Source organism: Delphinus delphis, chromosome 2 (genome assembly GCF_949987515.2).
Source record: "Delphinus delphis chromosome 2, mDelDel1.2, whole genome shotgun sequence".
NCBI lineage: Eukaryota > Metazoa > Chordata > Mammalia > Artiodactyla > Delphinidae > Delphinus > Delphinus delphis.
In genome coordinates, this window is record NC_082684.1 from 22,077,988 (window position 1) to 22,084,703 (window position 6,716).

Below are 6,716 nucleotides of genomic sequence, written 5' to 3' on the forward strand. Positions count from 1 at the left end.
AAATATAAGGTCCCTAGTCTGTTGACTTTGAGTTAATCAAAAGACAGGTTATCCAGGGAGGGCCTGACCTAATCAGATGAGCCCTTTAAAAGAGTTTACCGTCCAAAGATTTGAAGCAACAAACTCTCTTTCTGCTGGCCTTGAAGAAGCAGTGAGTTTGCTGCCATGGGTTTTATCGCTTCAAAGAGATGAACTCTGCCGATATCCACATAAGCTCAGAGAAGGAACCTAGGTCTGAGACCCCTCAGTTGCAACCTTGTGAGACCCTAATCAGAGGACTCGTTTAAACTGTGCCGGGACTCCTGACCCATGGAAACTATGAGATGATAAATGTGTTTTTAATCTGCTAAATTTGTTGATCAGCAATAGAAAACTAATACAACAGCCAATGAAAAACATACATTTTAATAAATAAACTTTAGGCTGGAAACAAAGCGATCAGGGTCTATATCACCATCATTAACCCGCTATATGATCTTAAACAAGTCACTTCTTAAGGCATGAGGTTTTTAAAATATGTAATGTGAGAGACAAAAGCTTGAAAATTCTATGATTCTAAATCTTGCCACAATAAACTCTCAGTTACTGTGCTTTTCTCCTGTCTTGCTGGTAATGGAGTCTTGTAGTGCTATAGATAAGTAGCCCATTAGTTAGGTTGTCAAAATCTTTTCATAATAAAGAGATTCTCTTTATAACGCTATTTATTCTGCAAGACGCGGCACTTGCCTCACTACAACCCAGTTATAATTTTGGAATAAAATATGTAGCAAAATGCTTAAGATCAAATACATACAAACTAAAATAGCACAAAGGAATATTTTATGAAAAGGGAAAAAGTCCAACAAAAGACGGATTAAACTGGATGTACGCTTCTTCGAATCTAGAATTGGTTTTTGGAAAGGTCTTAAGACAATCAAGAAATAAGTGCAAGCAGTCTAGCTAGAGGACAGATACAGGAAAGTGCGGGAGTGTCCAAGCAGTATAATTGCACCTGAAGCAGAATGTATGTGCCGTGGGCTGAATTGCATGCACCCTCCCCCCAAATTCATATGTTGAAGCCTTAGACCCCCCAATGTGATGGTATTTGGAGATGGAGCCGTTGGGAGGTGATTAGATGAGGTCATGAGGGTGGGGTCCTGTGATACATTTAGTGTCCTTATAAAAAGAGACATCAGAATCTGAGGGCACACTCACTCACTCTCCGTGCCTTGTGAGGACACAGCAAAAAGACATCTGTTTGCAAGAAAGCTCTCACCAGAATACAACCATGCTGGCACCTTGATCTCAGACTTCCAGCCTTCAGAACTGTGAGATATAAATTCTGTTCTTTAAGCCACCCAGTCTATGGTATTCTGTTATGGCAGCCCAAGCTGCCCTAATACATATATGTTAGGGGAGAAAATATAAAATTGGAGTTGTAGAGGACAGGAGAGAAAAAAAGGTGTTTGGTGGTCACACGGGGAAATTTTAACTCATTACCCATGGTTATAGGAAAACTTTGTAAGTTTTTAAGTGAGAGAGTTTGAGGAAAATGAATCTGATGATGGTCCCATCAGCAAGTTTATGTGACATGAAGTAATAAGGGTTATGACTAGGATGGTGACCATGGAAATAGAAAAGAAAGTAGAACTTTCAAGAAACATTAGGGGACAAGAATTGCCAGGACTTGGAGATGAATTTAATTGTTATTAAACTATGAACTCCATTCTTAAGCCTGACAAGTGAGAAATTCTGATGAGGAAAATGGTGGAGGCCTGGCTAATTAGCGTGGAGGAGTTGACGTAGGGACCTGGCCCTCATTACTGGAGGTACCTGTCCTGCCTACTCCCTGGCTAAACTCCCAAGGTCTTCTGGAAAATCCATAAATAACTAAAAATGGTTTCTGGTACATTTAGTGACACTGCTCAAGGACAGAATACCCAGGTTGCCCTCTTTCTTAGTCGCCACCTAATCGGTGCTTTTAAAAAATTGCTAAAAATGTTTACAGTTTCCAGATGGTCTCCAACTTTTTCCTCCCCTCTCTTTCTTTATCATAAATCCTTTTTTTTCCTTTATTCCTTGACTTAGCACAAAAACCACTCCCTCGTATGTGTACATGCACTCCTTTTGCATGTATATTTGTGTACAAAATATAGAAATGTCTCTAAATGATTCTGTGATACAAGGATGGACGCCTTCTTCCTCTTCATTCTTGGTCTCTGAAATCAGTCTCCAGGTTGAAATACTGGTGCCCACACTCAGCTTGGGGAAGTTACTAAACATTTCTATGCCTCAGTTTCTCTGTCTACAAAATAGGGAAAATTGAAGTACCTTCCTCATATTACTATTAACATCAAGCTTAAATGACAACTGCATATGTAAAGTGCTACCACAGTGCTAGGGACACTGCGAGTGCACAGCAAAGCTTAGTTACTACGATTAGGAACTCAGCAAACCTAGGATCTGTCCAGATTGTCAGTAGGAGTGGAATAAATAGAGAGAAATAATAAGCACCCTTTGAAAATGAATAGGTACATATTTGCAATGTCTTATGAGTCAAAGTATTTCAAAATAAAAAGTTATTTTTAAAAACATGAACAAGGACAGCCTGATAAGAAGTTCTCCCCATGACCTTTGCCCCTCTACTCTAGTTACCTTTCACACAAGAGGTAGAATTCAAACTGCCCGACCACAATTGGTCATTAATGCATATGTGCTGGATAAAAGTCTGACAATAATAAGGCCTTACTCTTTGGTCTTCTGTTGACAGAATCCTTTCTTATTTTATTGCTTTTAATTTTCATGACAGGTCTGGGAAGTAAGGCAAGTGTAGTGATTCTGACTTTGTAGATTAAGAAACTGAGCCTCAGGGAGGTTCCATAAATTGACAAAGTTCCCTGGCTGAGCTGGCAGATGACACAATCCAGAGTAGGACCCAGGTCTGTTCTACAACACGGCTTTTTTCTTAGTAGCACATGAGACTACTTTTTTAAGAAGTGTTTTTTTTTAAATATATTTTAAAATGAGGCGTATATTAGTTTCCTATTACTGCTATCACGAGTTACCACAAATGTAGTGGCTTAGAACACAAATTTATTCTCTTACAGTTCTGGATGTCAGAAGTCCAAAAATAGGCCTTCAAAGGCTAAAATCGCCAAGTTGGCAGGGCTGTGTTCCTTCTGGAGGTTCTAAGGGATAACCCATTCCTTGCCTTTCCAGCTTCTAGAGGCTTCTAGAGGCTGTCTGCATTCCTCATGACCCCCTTTCAGCAACAGCATCCCTCCAACCTCTGCCTCCATCATCACTTCTTCTCTTTCTGACTTGGAGCCTCCTGCCTCCCTCTCGTAAGGATGCTTGCGATTATGTTTAGGACCATCCAGATAATCCAGGAGAATCTCCCCATCTCAAGACCCTTAACCACATCAGCAAAGTCCTATGCCTTGTAACGGGGGTCCCCAACCCCTGCGCGGTGGACCGATACCAGTCTGTGGCCTGTTAGGAACCGGGCTGCACGGCAGGAGATGAGCGGCGGCGAGTGAGCGAAGCTTCATCTGCCGCTCCCCATGGCTCCTCATGGCTCCCTATCACTTGCATTACTGCCTGCACCATCCCCCCACCCCCCGTGGAGAAATTGTCTTCCACAAAACTGGTCCCTGGTGCCAAAAATGTTGGGGACCGCTGCCTCACAAGGTGACATATTCCCTGGTTTGGGGATTAGGACATGAACACCTTTGGCGGGGGTCATTATTTTGCCTGCCCCAAGGTATCATTCCATACAGTAAAATGCATGGATGTTAAGGGCATGGTTCTATGAATTCTGACAAATAGATATACTCATGTGAACCACACACTAATCAGACTACTGAAGATTGCCACCATCCAAAATGTCCCTCTTGCCTCTTTCCAGTGGCCCTACCTACCCTCACCGGAAGCAGCTGCTATTCTGAGTGCTGTCACTATAAATTAGTTTCACCTGTTCTCAAGCTCCATAGAATGGAATCATAAACAGTGTACTCTCTTTTGTGTCTGGTTTCTTTCACTCACCATAATGTTTTTGTGATTCATCCATGATGTGTACAAACCAGTCATCTTTCCTTTTTCTTTTTTTTTTTGCTGAGTAATATTCCATTGTATAAATATACTACCGCTTGTTTATCCATTCACCAGAAGGTGGACATTTTAAGTTATTCTAAAATCTTCCCTATTGTGAATATAGCTACTATGAACATTTTTGCACAAGACATTTTGTGGACATGATCTCATCTCTCTTGAGTACATACTTAAGAATGAAACTCCTGAGTTATACAGTAGGTGTATGTTTCAACGTATAAGAAAAATTTTACTCAACAGTTGAAAGCCTTTACAGCCCCACCAGTTGTATTCTCTTTAAAATATATGTACTGCAGGGGTTTCCCTGGTGGTGCAGTGGTTGAGAGTCCGCCTGCCGATGCAGGGGACACAGGTTCGTGCCCCGGTCCAGGAAGATCCCACATGCCGCGGAGCAGCTGGGACCGTGAGCCATGGCCGCTGAGCCTGCACGTCCAGAGCCTGTGCTCCGCAACGGGAGAGGCCACAACAGTGAGAGGCCCGCGTACCTCCCCCGCCAAAAAAAAAAAAAAATATATATATATATATATATATACTGCAAATATTTTCTTCTATTTTCTCTATGGTTCATTCATTCATTTCCTCAGAGGTTTTAATATAAAGAGATAAATAGATATAGAAATGGATATAGATGTTTGTGGCTGTGCATATGTATATTATGGGTGTGTGTATGCATTCATATGTATGCACATGTTTATATGCATATGTAGACACGCACACACACACACACACACACACACACACACGCACACACACACTCCCCAACTCAATCCACTAAGAGATTTTGGAAGCATTAAACCCACAGTAGCAATGAGTATTCCTGGAATGTAAACACCATTCTCCACTGAAAGAAAGCAGGCTTCCTTGGAGAAATGGCTGATTCCAGGGCTGGGTTAGGAAAAGCAGAAAATATATAAATAGTTCAAAATGTAAGGGGATGCTCAAATAATGATGGGGACATGTCAGAAAGATACAGGACTCAGTTTGAAGGAGCACCCACTGGCCAAATATGAGATGATCTGAACCTCAAAATATAATGATAGTGAAGATTATAAACTATTGAATAAAGAATCTATGAATTTGCACCGATGTAAATTAATTAAATAAATAAATAAGAAGAGAAAGCTCTGCCTACACGAGAAAGCTAATAAAAAATGTAGAAATAAAGATGGAATTAGAAAATAACCATTTGGCAACCATCATGGTCATTATAGGTTCAGGCAAGAATCATGAATACACATGGTAAAACTAGTGGGTGAATGTTTGAGGGATGATGAGATGTTGACATAGTCTCAAAGTATCCTCTACAAGATACGTATTAATTATAAAAGGTAAATAGAGTGGAAACATCCCTCCTTAACAACTGATTAAAATGATCACTGCCAGGATTTGGACTAACCAATAGCACTTGGCTCCTGATGTGATGCACTGAGAAGAATTTAACGTCACTTCTGAGGTGTTCTTGCCAAACGTGCATAACCTGAATCTAATCATGATACAAACTGAAATTAGGGCACATTCTATGAAATAACATGTTATACACTTTAAAAATGTCAATATAGTGAGGTTCAGGAACACACACACACACACACACACACACACACACACAGCCTCAGGAACTGTTCCAGGTTAAAGGATACTAATGAGACATGACAAACTGGATACACCTCACGATCTTGGATTTTCCTTTGTTAAAAAAGACATCATTGGGGGCTTCCCTGGTGGTGCAGTGGTTGAGAGACTGCCTGCCGAGGCAGGGGACACGGGTTCGTGCCCCGGTCCGGGAAGATCCCACATGCCGCAGAGTGGCTGGGCCCGTGAGCTATGGCCGCTGAGCCTGTGCGTCCGGAGCCTGTGCTCCGCAACGGGAGAGGCCACAGCAGTGAGAGGCACACGTACCGCAAAAAAAAAAAAAAAAGACACATCATTGTGACAAATTGGGGCAACCCAAATAACGTCGGTAGATTAGATAACAGTATTTGAATCAGTGCTAAATTCCTAACTTTGGTAACAGTTCTGTGATTATGTTAGAGAATTCTTTGTTTTCAGAAAATACACACTAACATATTTAGGGATAAAGAGGCATCATGTCTGCAATTTATTCTCAGTTGTTTTAATTACATACATGTGTGCCTGTGTATACACACATTTTTCATGCATATATGGATATATATTTATTAATGTATATTTTAATATATATAACTCATATTTCTTTTTTGTCAGTGCACCCCTTTGAGTTGGATTTATACGAAGTCAGTCCGGTATAGGTGGGAGCCTATTCAAGTATAGGAAATGATGAAAAACCCTATTTTACTTCCAAGGGATTTTCATTTACAATATTATTTGAATATTTTAAAAATCCTTACTTGAAGATCCTTCTCTTGATAATGGCTATTTTGCACTTATCTATCTTAATTCCTAACCAGTGTATAAACTTCCTCTGAATCAAACTTTTGAGTACAATTGTTTTAATTGGTTACTTTAGCATTATGTCCAAACAATTAATAAAGACGTTTGTGTAATTAATTGGGTCATTCTGGTGCAGCAGAGGGGAAATCTCCAGGCCATTACTCAAGCCACACTTCAAGATAGCCAGTCTCAGAATATTAAAAAATCGCATTCTGATTACC